Source organism: Octopus sinensis, linkage group LG6, assembly GCF_006345805.1.
Source record: "Octopus sinensis linkage group LG6, ASM634580v1, whole genome shotgun sequence".
Taxonomy (NCBI): Eukaryota; Metazoa; Mollusca; class Cephalopoda; order Octopoda; family Octopodidae; genus Octopus; species Octopus sinensis.
The window spans coordinates 95,149,366-95,169,365 of NC_043002.1; the positions used below are offsets into that span (position 1 = coordinate 95,149,366).

The 20,000-nt window shown below is 35.5% G+C and overlaps 1 protein-coding gene across 1 annotated transcript in view; it reads left to right on the top strand.

Moving 5' to 3' along the window:
• LOC115212942 (protein-tyrosine sulfotransferase 1) overlaps window positions 1-20,000 on the top strand; it is a 570,511-nt gene that overhangs the window by 347,711 nt on the left and 202,800 nt on the right. The window lies entirely within an intron of this gene.

Genomic DNA, 20,000 nt, shown 5'->3' on the forward strand with positions numbered 1-20,000 from the left:
TTTCATGTAAAGCAGGAATTACAACCATTATTTATTTCTAACATTCTTTAGAGAAATGGCGATTCCACATTTGTAGCTTTTTCTCTCTTTTAGACATATATAAGGGAAGGTGACATTCCTGTGTTACCATTGACTTAGTCGATATTCTTAATGACTGGTAATTGCTATGTTGTAGTTGGCTACAAGTTGCATTGAAGTGGTAATGGAGACATACATGTAGCCTCTGATATTACATTATTGTGTTAGAAAACAGCTTCCACCTGTGGTAAATAGTATATTTAATAAGACTGGAATTAAATTACTTAAAAGCGTACGTCATCATCATCATCATAATCTATTATCATCATTTTCATGTTCACTTGTCCATGCTTGTATGTGTCAGATGGAATTTGTTGAGGCAGATTTCATACTTTTGGATGCTCATCCGGCTGCCAACCATCACCTCTTTCCCAGCCAAATAATATTTCCCCATGCTTGGACATGTTTATACAGAAGATTGGAAATGCTTCAATGCTGGCGACACTCACAACTATCATGTGATGTCATGCCAAGGAGGACACAAAAGCACACACACACACACTTACACATGCAATGGGCCTTTTTCAGTTCCGTCTACCTAAAGCTCTCACAAGCCTTTGGTCAGCCCAAAGCTATAATAAAAGACACTTGCCCAAGGTGTTATGCAGTGGAACTGAACCCAAGACCATGCATTTGGAAAGCAAACTTTTTATAGCCGTGCCAGTGCCCTACAGCCAATGAAAAAAAGAAGAGCTTGAAAATTTTACATTTGTTATCAGAAGCAAAGCTTATTTGATAATCAAAATATGCAAACACATGCTGTGCTATCCAATGGGAAACATATGTCTTTAACTAAGACAATGTTGGTTTACTTGAAAGCCTTAGTGCCATCAGTTTTACACTTGTTTGAACATTGGAACCACCAATTATCTAATATTAAAAGCATGTTTGTAAGGATGTAGCAATAATGCATTAGTTTTCCTTCTATTCTCTATATATCAACAGAAAATAGGCTTCTTCCAATCTTGTTGGTAGAATAATGCCATAATACTTATACAGTGCATGTTTTGAGTACAGGATTAGCATACAGCATAGAATATAACATTAAAGATATACCAGTGAAAAATAATAAACTTGGTTGTACTATATAATATTCATATGTTTAATATGTTATAGAATATATATATATGCATGTGTGTGCATATGTGTGTAAAACATTAGTTTTTTGTTCATGTTCTACAAAGACCACTGGATAAGGTATGTAGTGAATGCTCATATCAGGCAAATAATTTGTAGAGTTTAAAGTGTACAATCAGAAAAACAACCATCAGAAAGAGAAAAATCAGTTAAAATCTATTTTAAACTGATAAAATAGTATCCTATTGACACTGATACTGAAGGCTAACTACTAGCTACATGACAGCTGAACCATGGCTGTTGATGGCAGCTTAGTGCAGGTAATATAGTTGTGTGTTCTCTTGAATAACCAAAAATTGGCTCACAAACTCCCAGTCTCTGATTTGCTGAATAACACATTGAAAATTGAAAATTAATGCATGGTAAACAATGGAACTAAATGTTGTACATTGTTGAATATATGATACCATATATATGAAAGTAACACATGTTATTATCATTATTATCATTTTTTGTCTGGTAGCCTTAGAAAAAGAGATTATGTGGTTGATCAGATTGAAAGGGCTGAAGACAGATACTTTCCTCTTTAGCCAAGTCCTCATCAATTTTTTCAAGTTTTACTTGTAAAGGAAAGTAAGGTTAGAAAAGGAAATGCAACATCTCAACAATTTTGTTAAAAGGTAGGTGAATACTGCAAAATTGGTCTAAGTGAATAGGCCTACACTAAACATATGTCTAGATTAATGGAGATCAATGTAAAGAAGGCACTTGCCCTGGTGGTCTAGACAGCTGTGGTTTTCCAGTGTTTTCACAAGCAGGCCTAGGAAGGCTCCCTCTTTTGAGGAATTATTCATCATTAGAATTTATTTATCTCTGTTTTTCTACTTTTTACATGCTTCTTTATGTAACCCTTCATTGTATTGTCCTCTACCACTGCCAACATATTTTTGTAAGCCCTTAGTGGTAAATAATGCATTATTATTATATGAAAACTCAGAGCTTATTTTGCTGGGTATGATGGAAGGTGTCAGCTGTCCACAGCCAGCAAACTAAAGTGATACTTGATTACTGGTCATGCTTCAAGAACCTGTGAAGAATTCTTGCAGTTCCAAGGTGTTCTGCTTTTACATTTGCACCGGTCTTATTTGCTATGTTGGTAGTTGAGTGCTGATACTTCCAGGTGCACCAATTACTATTGGTATCATGTCTACTCTCTTCATTGACCACATCCTTTGCATTTCCCACATCAAATCATCATAGTGTACTATTATTATTACTACTCGTATTATTATAATAAGACAGTAAGACGGCATGCTGGCAGAAATGTTAGCATGCCGGGTGAAATACTTAGTGCTATTTTGTCTGTCTTTACATTCTGAGTTCAAATTCCGCCAAGGTCAACTTTGTCTTTCACCCTTTCGGGATCGGTAAATTAAGTACCAGTTGTGTACTGGGGTTGATGTAATCAACTTAGCCCCATCCTCAAAGATTTTAGGCCTTGTGCCTAGAATAGAAATGATTATAATAAGGCAGTGAGCTAGCAGAATCATTAGCATGCTGGGCAAAATGATTAGCAGTTTTTGATCCGTCTAGTGCTATTTTGTCTGTCTTTACATTCTGAGTTCAAATTCCGCCAAGGTCAACTTTGTGTTTCACCCTTTCGGGATCGATAAATTAAGTACCAGTTGTGTACTGGGGTTGATGTAATCAACTTAGCCCCATCCTCAAAGATTTTAGGCCTTGTGCCTAGAATAGAAATGATTATAATAAGGCAGTGAGCTAGCAGAATCATTAGCATGCTGGGCAAAATGATTAGCAGTTTTTGATCCGTCTAGTGCTATTTTGTCTGTCTTTACATTCTGAGTTCAAATTCCGCCAAGGTCAACTTTGTGTTTCACCCTTTCGGGATCGATAAATTAAGTACCAGTGTGTACTGGGGTTGATGTAATCAACTTAGCCCCATCCTCAAAGATTTTAGGCCTTGTGCCTAGAATAGAAATGATTATAATAAGGCAGTGAGCTAGCAGAATCATTAGCATGCTGGGCAAAATGATTAGCAGTTTTTGATCCGTCTAGTGCTATTTTGTCTGTCTTTACATTCTGAGTTCAAATTCCGCCAAGGTCAACTTTGTCTTTCACCCTTTCGGGATCGGTAAATTAAGTACCAGTTGTGTACTGGGGTTGATGTAATCAACTTAGCCCCATCCTCAAAGATTTTAGGCCTTGTGCCTAGAATAGAAATGATTATAATAAGGCAGTGAGCTAGCAGAATCATTAGCATGCTGGGCAAAATGATTAGCAGTTTTTGATCCGTCTAGTGCTATTTTGTCTGCCTTTACATTCTGAGTTCAAATTCCGCCAAGGTTAACTTTGCCTTTCATCCTTTCTGGATCAATGAAATTTAAGTACCAGTTATGCACTTGGGTCAATATAATCAACTAGCCACTCCCCCAAAATTTCAGGCCTTATACCTATAGAAGAAAGGATTATTATTAATTTTTTTTTTTGTTATCACAGATTTTGTTGGAGCTCCTGGAGTCTTGCATGCATAGCAGGCTTACTACCTGCAGCCAATGGTACCATGCTATCCATTCATTTCACCTGTGTAATAGTTTCCTGATTATTCTTCTTCTTATTATTATTATTATTATCGTTATTATGATAATGATAATAATAATAATTATTATTTTTTTTGCATACTGTAGTCGAGTATAGGACGGATCCAGCTATCAGCTGAATCCATAGTGAAGATTGCCCCGCCAACCTCCTTTAACCGGGAGGGCAAGGCAGTTTTCATTTGCCTAGTGGCTGTAGTGAAAGAGGTGGTATGGTGGACCCGTTTGAAAGGGCTAAGGTCAGACACTTTCCTCTTTGGCCCAGGCCTCATCAACTTTTTCAAGTTTAACTTGAAAAGGAAGGTGAGAGTAGAGAGGGAAGTGTTGTCCGATAGCAAATTTACTGAAAGGTGGATAAATGTCGCAAGAATGGCCAGTATGAAAAGAGCCATTCTGAGATTACACCTGTGATTTAAAAAGGTAATATAAAAGGAGAAAGGGGCTCTCTACCCCGCTTTTGACCAGGCTCCTGTGGCTTTTATGGGTTTTTCCACCAGGAACCTTTCGAAGCGCCTCCCCTTATTGGGAGTTTTTCATTGTTAAATATTTTCATTGTTACACTGTTTTTTACACGGATTTTTGAAACGGGCAAAACTCTTTGTAACTTTCGTCCTGTGTTTTGTCCCTTTATGTTATAATTAATTTTTGTCAGCCCTTGTGGCCAATAAAGGAATTAATTATTTTTGCATACTGTAGTGAGAGGGGGGAATAGTTATGTGACAGAAATGATTCAACATTAGACCAAATGGTTCGCAGTATTTAACATTATATCTCTAAGTATTAAATTCAAAACCTGCTGGAGTTGGTTTTGAATTTATTTCTCCAGAGATAACCAGGTTGATTCAATAAAAGATTGATTTTGTGCTTTGATTAAAAAAGAAAACAAGAAAAAGATATTTTCCATATTGGTAGATAGAATGGATTACTCATATACACAGTGGAAACAGATATGACACAAAGTGCAATATATAAAGAGAAAGATTGTGGTATCTATACGGTGTGCCAGAAAAGCCCTAAAATGGATTAAATGCATTCAGCAAACATTATGCTATTATTGTCTCCCATACTTTCTGAAATTGTTATAATATTATTAGTCACTGAACTCATATTCTTGTCATCATCTTCTTACTGTTAATATTTCTAATTAGATTTTTAATATTCTGTATTAAATATATTTGCTCTCATTTAACTGTTCATTTTTCATGCAGATGGCATCTAAGCAATTAACCTCAGCGCTTTGGTTGATTTTAAATACAATAATTTTCTATTTCCATTTGGGCTGCTATACAACAGCCCTGTTTAGTGATTATTTTATTTCAGCTTTGGCAAGTTAGATGCAGCAAATTCTCTGAATCATTAGTGTGTCAGATAGGATGTGTTGTAATACTTGTTTTTTCCTGACTCCTACCTTCTGGTAATTATTTCTACTCTTTGTACTTTGAGTTCCAATCCTGCTGATTTCAACTCTGCCTTTTTATTCTTATGGGTTTGGTAAAATACTGATCCATTAGTTACTCTCTCTCTCTCTCTCTCTGTATATATATATATATATATATATATATATATATATATATATATATATACATATATATACATACATATATATATGTATATATATGCACACATATATATACATACATATATATATGTATATATATGCACACACATGCATGCATACATACATACACATATGCATACATATGTACATGCATGCATAGGCACACATACACACACACACACACACACACTGACCCACACGCATGTGCACAAACAAAAAAATGAAACGCAGTGTAAATAACAGACAGTCAAGACTATTGAAAAGGTTGCAAGATGCAATGAAAATTTTAGGAAAATAAAAATAAGAAATAAGAAATAATTTTACTGGTGTCTGTGTTAAATTATAAAACAAAAAGAAAATGACTCTCCCCAGACACAACTGCATATATATATATATATAAATATATATGTATATATATATATATATATATATATATATTATATATATAATTATATATATATATATATAATTATTACATTATATAAAAGGGCTTAGTAAAATAAATTACTTTGCCGCATACTGAACTCATTAGAAATAGCAGCTAAAAAAACTTTTTAAAACTATTTCCAATACTTAAAGAAAACCTCTCTCATATAGTGTTTGCTCAACTCAACTCACGCAAATATGGGGGTAGAGACATTAAAAAATCAAGTGCAAAGGTTATTTGAGAACGTACGTTTCAAGATTAGTCAAAATTCGACATTTCTATCATCAGCTCAGAACTCCCTGGTTTGGATTTGAAAACACTGAAAGTAGGAGCATACCCTTTCGGCTTCCTCTCGCTTCTGAAGATCTGCTCGTAACTAACAGTGCCAACAAACTCAAAAATGCAAGCGAAGAATTTCTGCTCTCCCCTTTCCACCAGCGTGGGCTAAAATCAGCAAACACTATGCTTTTTTCGGTAAAATCCGCGGCATTATATAGAGAGAGATGAATTATAATTTCAACAATTGAGGGTAAAATTAATTAATTAATCAATTTCACCAAGTATTCAGTATGCAAAGGACCATTTAAGGCGAATTCAAATTATTACATTATATAAAAGGGCTTAGTAAAATAAATTACTTTGCCGCATACTGAACTCATTAGAAATAGCAGCTAAAAAAACTTTTTAAAACTATTTCCAATACTTAAAGAAAACCTCTCTCATATAGTGTTTGCTCAACTCAACTCACGCAAATATGGGGGTAGAGACATTAAAAAGTCAAGTGCAAAGGTTATTTGAGAACGTACGTTTCAAGATTAGTCAAAATTCGACATTTCTATCATCAGCTCAGAACTCCCTGGTTTGGATTGAAAACACTGAAAGTAGGAGCATACCCTTTCGGCTTCCTCTCGCTTCTGAAGATCTGCTCGTAACTAACAGTGCCAACAAACTCAAAAATGCAAGCGAAGAATTTCTGCTCTCCCCTTTCCACCAGTGTGGGCTAAAATCAGCAAACACTATGCTTTTTTCGGTAAAATCCGCGGCATTATATAGAGAGAGATGAATTATAATTTCAACAATTGAGGGTAAAATTAATTAATTAATCATTTCACCAAGTATTCAGTATGCAAAGGGACCATTTAAGGCGAATTCAAATTATTACATTATATAAAAGGGCTTAGTAAAATAAATTACTTGCCGCATACTGAACTCATTAGAAATAGCAGCTAAAAAAACTTTTTAAAACTATTTCCAATACTTAAAGAAAACCTCTCTCATATAGTGTTTGCTCAACTCAACTCACGCAAATATGGGGGTAGAGACATTAAAAAGTCAAGTGCAAAGGTTATTTGAGAACGTACGTTTCAAGATTAGTCAAAATTCGACATTTCTATCATCAGCTCAGAACTCCCTGGTTTGGATTTGAAAACACTGAAAGTAGGAGCATACCCTTTCGGCTTCCTCTCGCTTCTGAAGATCTGCTCGTAACTAACAGTGCCACAAACTCAAAAATGCAAGCGAAGAATTTCTGCTCTCCCCTTTCCACCAGCGTGGGCTAAAATCAGCAAACACTATGCTTTTTTCGGTAAAATCCGCGGCATTATATAGAGAGAGATGAATTATAATTTCAACAATTGAGGGTAAAATTAATTAATTATCAATTTCACCAAGTATTCAGTATGCAAAGGGACCATTTAAGGCGAATTCAAATTATTACATTATATAAAAGGGCTTAGTAAAATAAATTACTTTGCCGCATACTGAACTCATTAGAAATAGCAGCTAAAAAAACTTTTTAAAACTATTTCCAATACTTAAAGAAAACCTCTCTCATATAGTGTTTGCTCAACTCAACTCACGCAAATATGGGGGTAGAGACATTAAAAAGTCAAGTGCAAAGGTTATTTGAGAACGTACGTTTCAAGATTAGTCAAAATTCGACATTTCTATCATCAGCTCAGAACTCCCTGGTTTGGATTTGAAAACACTGAAAGTAGGAGCATACCTTTCGGCTTCCTCTCGCTTTGAAGATCTGCTCGTAACTAACAGTGCCAACAAACTCAAAAATGCAAGCGAAGAATTTCTGCTCTCCCCTTTCCACCAGCGTGGGCTAAAATCAGCAAACACTATGCTTTTTTCGGTAAAATCCGCGGCATTATATAGAGAGAGATGAATTATAATTTCAACAATTGAGGGTAAAATTAATTAATTAATCAATTTCACCAAGTATTCAGTATGCAAAGGGACCATTTAAGGCGAATTCAAATTATTACATTATATAAAAGGGCTTAGTAAAATAAATTACTTTGCCGCATACTGAACTCATTAGAAATAGCAGCTAAAAAAACTTTTTAAAACTATTTCCAATACTTAAGAAAACCTCTCTCATATAGTGTTTGCTCAACTCAACTCACGCAAATATGGGGGTAGAGACATTAAAAAGTCAAGTGCAAAGGTTATTTGAGAACGTACGTTTCAAGATTAGTCAAAATTCGACATTTCTATCATCAGCTCAGAACTCCCTGGTTTGGATTTGAAAACACGAAAGTAGGAGCATACCCTTTCGGCTTCCTCTCGCTTCTGAAGATCTGCTCGTAACTAACAGTGCCACAAACTCAAAAATGCAAGCGAAGAATTTCTGCTCTCCCCTTTCCACCAGTGTGGGCTAAAATCAGCAAACACTATGCTTTTTTCGGTAAAATCCGCGGCATTATATAGAGAGAGATGAATTATAATTTCAACAATTGAGGGTAAAATTAATTAATTAATCAATTTCACCAAGTATTCAGTATGCAAAGGGACCATTTAAGGCGAATTCAAATTATTACATTATATAAAAGGGCTTAGTAAAATAAATTACTTTGCCGCATACTGAACTCATTAGAAATAGCAGCTAAAAAAACTTTTTAAAACTATTTCCAATACTTAAAGAAAACCTCTCTCATATAGTGTTTGCTCAACTCAACTCACGCAAATATGGGGGTAGAGACATTAAAAAGTCAAGTGCAAAGGTTATTTGAGAACGTACGTTTCAAGATTAGTCAAAATTCGACATTTCTATCATCAGCTCAGAACTCCCTGGTTTGGATTTGAAAACACTGAAAGTAGGAGCATACCCTTTCGGCTTCCTCTCGCTTCTGAAGATCTGCTCGTAACTAACAGTGCCAACAAACTCAAAAATGCAAGCGAAGAATTTCTGCTCTCCCCTTTCCACCAGTGTGGGCTAAAATCAGCAAACACTATGCTTTTTTCGGTAAAATCCGCGGCATTATATAGAGAGAGATGAATTATAATTTCAACAATTGAGGGTAAAATTAATTAATTAATCAATTTCACCAAGTATTCAGTATGCAAAGGGACCATTTAAGGCGAATTCAAATTATTACATTATATAAAAGGGCTTAGTAAAATAAATTACTTTGCCGCATACTGAACTCATTAGAAATAGCAGCTAAAAAAACTTTTTAAAACTATTTCCAATACTTAAAGAAAACCTCTCTCATATAGTGTTTGCTCAACTCAACTCACGCAAATATGGGGGTAGAGACATTAAAAAGTCAAGTGCAAAGGTTATTTGAGAACGTACGTTTCAAGATTAGTCAAAATTCGACATTTCTATCATCAGCTCAGAACTCCCTGGTTTGGATTTGAAAACACTGAAAGTAGGAGCATACCCTTTCGGCTTCCTCTCGCTTCTGAAGATCTGCTCGTAACTAACAGTGCCAACAAACTCAAAAATGCAAGCGAAGAATTTCTGCTCTCCCCTTTCCACCAGTGTGGGCTAAAATCAGCAAACACTATGCTTTTTTCGGTAAAATCCGCGGCATTATATAGAGAGAGATGAATTATAATTTCAACAATTGAGGGTAAAATTAATTAATTAATCAATTTCACCAAGTATTCAGTATGCAAAGGGACCATTTAAGGCGAAATTCAAATTATTACATTTTCTTTAAGTATTGGAAATAGTTTTAAAAAGTTTTTTTAGCTGCTATTTCTAATGAGTTCAGTATGCGGCAAAGTAATTTATTTTACTAAGCCCTTTTATATAATGTAATAATTTGAATTCGCCTTAAATGGTCCCTTTGCATACTGAATACTTGGTGAAATTGATTAATTAATTAATTTTACCCTCAATTGTTGAAATTATAATTCATCTCTCTCTATATAATGCCGCGGATTTTACCGAAAAAAGCATAGTGTTTGCTGATTTTAGCCCACGCTGGTGGAAAGGGGAGAGCAGAAATTCTTCGCTTGCATTTTTGAGTTTGTTGGCACTGTTAGTTACGAGCAGATCTTCAGAAGCGAGAGGAAGCCGAAAGGGTATGCTCCTACTTTCAGTGTTTTCAAATCCAAACCAGGGAGTTCTGAGCTGATGATAGAAATGTCGAATTTTGACTAATCTTGAAACGTACGTTCTCAAATAACCTTTGCACTTGATTTTTTAATGTCTCTACCCCCATATTTGCGTGAGTTGAGTTGAGCAAACACTATATGAGAGAGGTTTTCTTTAAGTATTGGAAATAGTTTTAAAAAGTTTTTTTTAGCTGCTATTTCTAATGAGTTCAGTATGCGGCAAAGTAATTTATTTTACTAAGCCCTTTTATATAATGTAATAATTTGAATTCGCCTTAAATGGTCCCTTTGCATACTGAATACTTGGTGAAATTGATTAATTAATTAATTTTACCCTCAATTGTTGAAATATATATATATATATATATATATATATATATATATATATATATATATATATCTTATGATAATATATATATATGTCTTGTACTTGCAACCTAAAGACCTTGATCATCCAGATAAACTGCAGCCTCATGGGCCTGTAGGCTCAAAGCAGACTTTATAGTATTTACACACTTACACACACATACACACACAGTGGTAGTCAACTCAGTTTTGAACATAACAACTTTCACATTGAATTTGGTAGCATTTCTACCCCAAGCCCTCAGACAACTACTCAAAGCCTTAATTTTGTTTCAATTTTTATTCCTTTCATTTCAAACATAGCATATAATTTGGTCAAGAATCCACTATTGTGCATTCATCCAAAATTAATTTTCAGCCCAGCAGTAGGCAAGCACACCTTTCAATTGAAGTGCCTTACTGCTGATTGAGTTGTATGCATATAGGCAATCCATGCTGGTTTATGTATGTATTTGTACATATGTCAGACATATGTACACATCTAAATGTATACATACCTTTCTATATAAACTATTTACAAATAATTCTTTTAAATGAAATTCTATTAACATATCTGTTTATTAAATTATGTAATACAGTGACCTGAAAGAATTTATACAATAGAATGTTAATAGGCTTTACAATTTAGAATCAAGAACATATTGTTTAAAGAATTTCTTTAATAGTTGTTTCAATGTCCTTACCAATTAACTTTGAATTGTTAACTGAATATGCTGGTCTTGCAAATAAATCCTACTGCAAAGCACAAATCACTTGTATTCTTGTAAATGTAACTCTTCCATGTCAGTAGTAATATCTTCCATTGAGGTTTTACGTCTTACGTTCTATCTACAGTTCAATTTCTATTGATTTATATCTTCATCCTTGCTCTTCTTTTCCATTATCATTATCACCATTTTTGTTTTATATTCAAGAAACTGATATGTATCTAGTATCATTAGTTCTTTTATATTTCATGCTCTGAAGAATAAAAGCAATGCCTTTTAGCTTACATAGACTTTCCCAAACGAGATCTATGAGGGGAGTGCTAGAAAGAAGTTTGAAATTCAGATAAACTACAGTATATTTTGTTCTATCCTTTCCTATAAAGAACTACACATAATCTTCCTAGAATAGATTCAGAGCTGCTCTATGACTGCTACTAATTCCTTTATTCTTTTACTAGTTTCAGTCAGTGGTCTGCAATCATGCTGGAAGAAGTGTCTTCATGGATTGTAGTCAACTCTGTCACTCACCACCACCACAACCACTAGCATTCAGTTCTTATTTTAGTTTGTTATTTTATCAATGTCTTTTTGTTGAACTGCTGTGTTACAGAACATAAATGAACATGACATTTAACACCGCACCAGTTCACACACAAATTCACAAACACACAGCCCCACAAACACACACACATGCGAGCATGCCCACATATGCATACATACATGCGTACATACACACACACACACACACACAGCATCAGTATTCATTACAGCTATCTATATTCTGAGTTCAAATACCACTGACTTCAACCTTATCTTTCATCTTTTTGAAGTCAGTAATGTACAATTCCTATAATGTGAGTGAGTCGTCTCTTTCTCTCCTCCTTCCTCTCTCTCTCTCTCAAATTAGCTGTGAACAGACCTCAAGTGAGATGGGCTCTGCCAGGCTTAATAATGTCTAAGGTACACCATTTCCTATGGTTCTGCTCCTGAGTCTCCAGCAGGAGCTAAAAGCCTGAGGCAAGGCATATATTATGGACATCTAAACAGTTTTCACATACAAAATCTCACTCACAAAATAATGGTCAACCCAAAGATAACAGAGATCTCTTATGGTGGGACTGAACTCAGAACCACATAGTTATAAAGGAGCCGAAGCCAGGCAATCTGTCTGTGACTGCATGAAAGACAAATCAGAAATCTGTTGAAGGAAACAGCTGAATATAAGAGGAATAGACATGTGATAAGTATGGAAAATAACAGTTGGTTAAAAAAAAGTGGGGGGGGGGTGCAAACAATCCATGTGGAAAGAACATGGAGACTGGACAGTGGAAGAAAAAGTGATGAAGGATGATGTCAAACTTCTGAATTTCATGAAGGAGATATGACATCCCAACAAGTGATGATGAGCTCCGCTGGAGAAGACTTGATCTACCCATGCAAACATGGAAAAGCAGGTATAAAACAATGATCATGATGATTGCTTCAGTTCAATTAGATACTTGAATTGGTAGCAAATTGCCTTGGTATGTTACATCCGTAAGAACAGTTGTTTAGTGTTCCAAGTCAGTACTAGTTGAGCAGCGTTACAACTATAGTACCTTATATATTCTTCATTGTTTTACGACATTAGGATGTGATTTAATGGAAACTTGGTTTCTGTTTTTAGCTGGTCAATCATCTGTATGGAGGCTTGGTGACTGGATCAATTTCCTATCCAGTTGAAGGCATGTTTGTCATATGTCACAGCTAAACACTAACCCTTGACCAGAGTTCCACATAGCTACATAGCTACATTTTGTTCTCCCAAGTAGCTGAATTCTTCCAAAGTTAGTCGATTGAGATGTCTAGTGTTTGAAAAAAAAATTGAACAACTAACATAAAAAGTCAGTTAATAATAGAAAGTTTTGGTCAATAGTAGAAATGTTTAATCAACAGGTGAAAGACGTGGTCAGTGTGAAGCTAGTCTTCAGTTGCAATGAACTCATTTTCAGTAAAAGTTCATTTAAGCTTATAATATTGTTGAGAATTTATATCATCTTACATTCCTGAAACAACTTGGTTGAGAGACAAAAACAAATGCTGCAAAAGTCAAACAAATCGGACAATTGGGATAATTTATTGTCTCCAATGTTGTTTTCTCAACCTTTCTGTGTAAAATGATTAAAATAATTGGAATGTGTGAATGAAAGTTCAAGGAAAATTGTACATTCCTTGGCATCGTCTGAAAGTAATGTTACTCAACAGGGTGTATAACTCTTGATAGGTCACAGTTCCAGTACTATGGACATGTGATTAGAATGCTGCAAAATAGAATTGCGAGATAGATTCTTCAAGCAAAACCAAATGGCAATATGCCTAGGAGTAGACCAAGGATGAGTGGGCTGCATTACATCCATGGTCTCAGTTAGCCAAACTTGAGACAGTTTCTTCAGCTAGAACCCTGTGGAAGAAGTGACTGAGGACTCTGTCCCCATGACCCTCCCAGGAATAGTAGATGGAGAAGATGGATTAATGGATCATCTGAAAGTGAAGCAATGATAGGAAAGCCATTAGAAGTAATGACAATAAAATTTGCTATAATTTGTGTTGAGAAAGAGAGATTACGTTAAATTTTGCTATCAAAGCTAAAAAGTCATCACCTAATTGATATCCACTAAACAAAGCGGCAAAGAAATGTCATCTGGACTAATTGGGATTAGCAGAACTTTGTTTAGCAGTACTACTCGAGTGGTGCTTTGAGGGAAATGTACTTAAAATATGTGTGGGAATAAAAGAATATAGACAGATGGACAGATAGATAGATAGAATGGTGTGTAAAAGTGTGTGTATGTATGTATACACAGGTGGCACATAAAAAGCACCCACTACACTCTCGGAGTGGTAGGCGTTAGGAAGGGCATCCAGCTGTAGAAACAATGCCAGATCACACTGGGCCTGGTGCAGCCTTCTGGCTTCCCAGACCCCAGTTGAACCGTCCAACCCATGCTAGCATGGAAAACGGACGTTAAACGATGATGATGATATGTATATATATATATATATATATATACTTTATTTAAAGCAGCAGAAAATTCAACAAAACCTGTTACTCTGAGTTTCTCAGAGTAACAGGTTTTGTTGAATTTTCTGCTGCTTTAAATAAAGCATATTACTCTACCACTGGTATTTGAGTACTCTTTTTTCCACCTTGTTTCACATTTATGTGTTTACTCCTGTATATATATATATATATATATATCTTTGCTTGCGAAGACCTGTTGGAGCAAGTGAAATCGAAATTGAACCAAATTCGATGATTGGCACCTATGCCAGTGGAGCGCTAACAGCTCGATCCGAGCAGGATCACTGCCAAAGCAACTGTCTGGCTTCCCTGCTGGTGAGCATGTAAAAAGCATCATTTGAGAGTGATCGTTACTAGCGTCGCCTTACTGGCACGGGAACAAAACATTCGAGCGAGGTCGTTGCCTGTGCTGCTGGACTGACTCTTGTGCAGGTGGCACGTAAAAATCACCATTTCGAGCATGGCCTTTGCCAGTACCACTTGACTGGCCCTCATGCTGGTGGCACGTAAAAGTACCCACTACACTCTCAGAGTGGTTGGCGTTAGGAAGGGCATCCAGCTGTAGAAACTCTGCCTGATCAGATTGGAGTCTGGTGCAGCAATCTGGCTCACCAGACCTCAGTCAAATTGTCCAACCCATGCTAGCATGGAAAGCGGACGTTAAACGATGATGATGATGATGATATACATATATATATATAAATATATATATACATATATATATATATATATATATATATATATATCATTTAATAGACACAGTAAATGTTTTTACATGCTACTAATGGTTTCATATGTTGAGAACTACCTCAAACATATTCATCAGGCATGAACCACTTGTCATATCAAACTAAAAAGTGAATGAGAGAAGAACGCAAACAGCTGAGAAGGAAGCATGTACAAAAACATGAAAGATTAAAAAAATAGAAAATGAGAAAGTAAAAATTAAAAAGTAAAAATTCTACCTATACCTCATTAACTTTTTCATATCTTGCCAGCCTTATAATATTTAAGGTCTAAGAAAGATAACTCTTTTACCTTTTTCACTTTCTAATTTTTCTTCGCTTTCTGTTTTCCATTTTTTAACCTCCATGTTTTCTATATGCTTCCTTCTCAACTGTTTGCGTTTCTTCTCTCATTCAATTTTTAGTTCATTATGATATGTGGTTCATGCCTGATGAATATGTCTGGGGTATTTCTCAATATATGAAACCATTAATAGTACATAACATATATTGTGTCTATTAAATAATATATATTTCTCACCAGATACAGTTCTTTTTTTGTTGATTTTTACCATCATGAAACAATACTCTAAGGTAGCCCACGGGCATCGTCACCTCATTTTACATGTCCCTGTAAATTTTGGAGTGAATCGGACGGGATGTAGTGGCATTGAAAGCGATCCAAGCGGTAAAAATGCATTTCAGTTTTATATATAGAGATATACATATATGCCGGTGGCACGTAAAAAGCACCCACTACACTCACGGAGTGGTTGGCGTTAGGAAAGGCATCCAGCTGTAGAAACACTGCCAGATCAGACTGGGCCTGGTGCAGCCTTCTGGCTTCCCAGACCCCAGTTGAACCGTCCAACCCATGCCAGCATGGAAAGCGGACGTTAAATGATGATGATGATGATATATATATATATATACGTATGAAGAATAAAAAGTTTTGAATGACACAACAATGCATTATAATACAAACAATGGGCTATATACTTGTAATTTAGTCATCCATAGTCTGATATGATATTTTGGAATAAAATTCCTTCTTCAGATATTCTTAGATGGAGTCGCTGCTCTAATCAGTTTTCCAACGGCTTTTCTTCTTTATTATAGCGGTGATTCCATCTAAAAATATCTGAAGAAGGAATTTTATTCCGAAATATCATATCAGACTATGGCTGACTAAATTACAACAGGTATATAGCTCATTGTTTGTATTATAGTGCATTGTTGTACCATTCAAAACTTTTTATTCTTTACAAACAATGCACAGTGCTTCAAGCGAACTACAATACTCTCATATATATATATATATATATATATAAAAATATGCACATATGTGTGTGTGTTTATATAGATTTATTGACTGCAGGATTTAAACTTCTAGTGCAATGAAAAATGACTAAAAGAAACAGCAGAAGGTCAGAATTTGTCTGACCCTGCAGTTATCACCAATTCACAATCCTTTTGCACATTATATACTACTGAAAACATTTCAGAGCTATTAAATGCTGTCAATTAATAATACCTGTCTGTATATTTCACACTTTGTATTTTACAATTAAATAGTAATTACTTTGTCAGGTATATCTTGAGAAATAACAATGGTTTCTTGGTTTAATTATCACAACTGCCACCTTATGTAATTAAAGTAGTATATTACTCAAGACGTATTTTTACTCAGCAGATGCTGCTTGTAAAGAATCAACCTTGTTAATGGTTATTGTAATCAAGGACAAAATCTTGAAACTAAAGTTTTAAATATACAGATGGTAGAGGAATGATTGTGACAACAGGTAAAGGTTCTTATTGGGGTACTGATAAAAAAAAAATTACTCAAGTTTAGACTACTTTCCTAGCCAAAAGAAAGGAACAGCAACTTCTTCAAAAGGCATAAAGGTAGTACATGTTTAGCAAGAGGATAGGACTCTGTCAACAAGAAGCCTGGACAAGAAGAGAAAACATAACACTGCTGAAGGTCACCTGGTTAAATTTCTTGCAGGCTATCATTTATTGCACCAGATACCTGATCCTGGCTGTCTGTGATGCCTAACCAAGCAAGACAAACCACCTAGGAGGCAAAAGTGAAGCACCTTCCTCTTCATTCTGTGTGCTGGAAGACTGTTCCTTCAACACTTCCCCAGTCACTACCCCTAAACCTTGTTGATGACTGTCACTGCTGATGCCATGATGAGGGGATCAAGTTAGTTACAGAGGTGTCACTATGGCTGTTCAGTCCAGTAAACACTACCCTAACAAAGTAATCATCACTTTGCTCAAAGCTGGTGAGAAGATATGTCCATAGAAACTGATAAGTCTATGGCCTACATTTACAACCGCTGACTGGCAGCTGAGAGTGGATCTTATTAAACAAATTAAGTTTCCTGATCACACTCATATAAATAGCCTGCCTATATTTGACCATGTCAGATTCCACCAAGTATGTAATTAAATGAGAACACATGGAGGAGACACATGCAAAAAAGCTCACCAAGTACCAGGATCTGGTAGAGCAGGGCAAAAATTGATACTGTGGATTTACTGTGGGCAAATTGACAATGCTTGCTGTGAATCTTTTGTGGATCTTTTCGGTTTGAACGGTATTTTTTTCTAGCGGTGTCATATGAAATTGTCACCCATAATTATGACCCTAGTATCGATCTATTGCATTTCAATCTTTTTTAGGGTTAGGGGGAAGGGTATCTTTTTTTCTTCCCAAATGTAAATAAACCCAATCCGTTTCTTAAACGAGGGACATATTCATACGGCACAGAATGTTTTTTACTTCAATAGACGTCAGTGATTGGTTGAAATGGCAGAAATTGAAGAAAAAAACAACAAATATCTTACAAACTATAGAATTTTCTCAATAAAGCCAAGAGAAAAAGATATTTTATAATCACATTCTACCAGTATACGAAGTTTAAAATTTTTTAGTTACCTAGAAATTGTTAAAAACTGCCGTTCAAATCTCTAACAGGGCTTTGAATTACAAATGCAATGAGGAGAGTGAGGGTACTAAAGCTATCAAGTGGCTTTCAATAAAGACATAAGCCAATGATCGCTTGTTGCTACCCGGGTGCAAGCTGAAGCTTGATCAAGCTTAAATGGGTTGACTTTACAAAGGAATTTGATATTGAAAGGTTCAAATGGCCAAATGACATTAGGAATATCATTAACGATGTATCCAGTCCATATCAAAGATATATATCTTATAACAGATGTGTGTGTGCATGTATATATAAACATATATAAATACATATATGAGTGTGCATGTTTATATATTTTTGTGTGTGTATATATATACGCACACATACACAATATAAACATACAAATACATGATGTGTGTGTGAGCTTGTTTATGTATTTGTGTATGTATCTATAATATTAATACACTAACTTTTGTTTTTGTATGTACCTGTGTTGTGTGTCACACTTCAAAGAAGTAGCAGAGCGAGAGAGAGGAGGACAGAGAGAAAGAAAGAGAGTGGTGCCGGCGTTCATCGCAAGTGAAGTAGATACATAGATAGATATACACATTCTTAAATCAAAAGCGGGAGAGAAGAGGGACACAAAGGAAGTGAAGAAGAAAGAGAGAGTGAGAAGGACAGTAGATACACACAGCAAATATTGGATGTCAATTTTGCTTTTTGAAGACAACTAGCATCTTTTCGGTTTGAACGGCAGTTTTTAACATAATTTCTAGGTAACTAAAAAATTTTAAACTTCGTTTACTGGTAGAATGTGTTTATAAAATATCTTTTTCTCTTGGCTTTATTGAGAAAATTCTATAGTTTGTAAGATATTTGTTGTTGTTTTTCTTCAGTTTCTGCAATTTCAACCAATCACTGACGTCTATTGAGGTAAAAAAACATTTTGTGCCGTATGAATATGTCCCTCGTTTAAGAAACAAATTGGGTTTATTTACATTTGTGAAGAAAAAATATACCCTTCCCCCCACCCCTAACCCTAACCCTAAAATAGATTGAAATACAATAGATCGATTCTAGGGTCATAATTATGGATGACAATTTCATATGACACCACTAGAAAAAACTGCCGTTCAAACCGAAAAGATCCGACAACTAAAACAATTTCAGTCAATTTCTTTATTAACCATGAGGTTGAGAAAAAGAGGGAGCCAGTGGCAAAGCAACAGATAGGAAGGAAGAAAGAGAGAGAGAGAGAGAGACACTTACTGTCTGTCTGCCTCACTCTCTAGGTATGTGTTTGTGTATGTTTGTGCATGTATGTGTATGTTTGTCTGTATTTGTTTGTATGATGATCTCTCTCCATATACCAACAAACCACAAAATCGCACCAGCCAGCATCACCACTACCTCTAAGCCTGTTATATATATATACATACATATATATATATATATATATATATATATATATATGTATGTATATGTATGCGTTTGTGTTTGTCCCACCACCAACATTGCTTGACAACCGATGTTGGCGCGTTTGCATCCCTGTAATTTAGCTGTTCAGCAGAAGAGACTGACAAAATAAGCACCAGGCTTACAGGGAATAAGTCCAGGAGTCAAGTTTTTCGACTAAAGGTGGTGCTCTAGCATGGCCACCATCAAATGGCTGAAACAAGTAAAAGAATAAAAGAATACCAGGAAAACGTTCTGTACCACTAAACCAAGAAGCTTCTTTGAATATGTTCGATATATTTTAAGGTTAAATAGTTAATTCTGGTAAGACTTCCATCCGCGCCCCACCTCCAAAAAAACCCACCCTTTTCTTAGTTTTTTTTCGACACAAACCCCACTTTACAGAAAGGGGCTAAACACAGAGAGGACAAACAAGGACAGACAAACAGATTAAGTCAATTATATCAACCCCAGTGCATAACTGGTACTTATTTAATCAACCCCGAAAGGATATGAAAGGCAAAGTCGTCCTCGACAGAATTTGAACTCTGAACGTAGCAGCAGACGAAATACCGCTGAGCATTTCACCTGGCATGCTAACGTTTCTGCCAGCTCGCTGCCCTTGCTACAGGGAATACA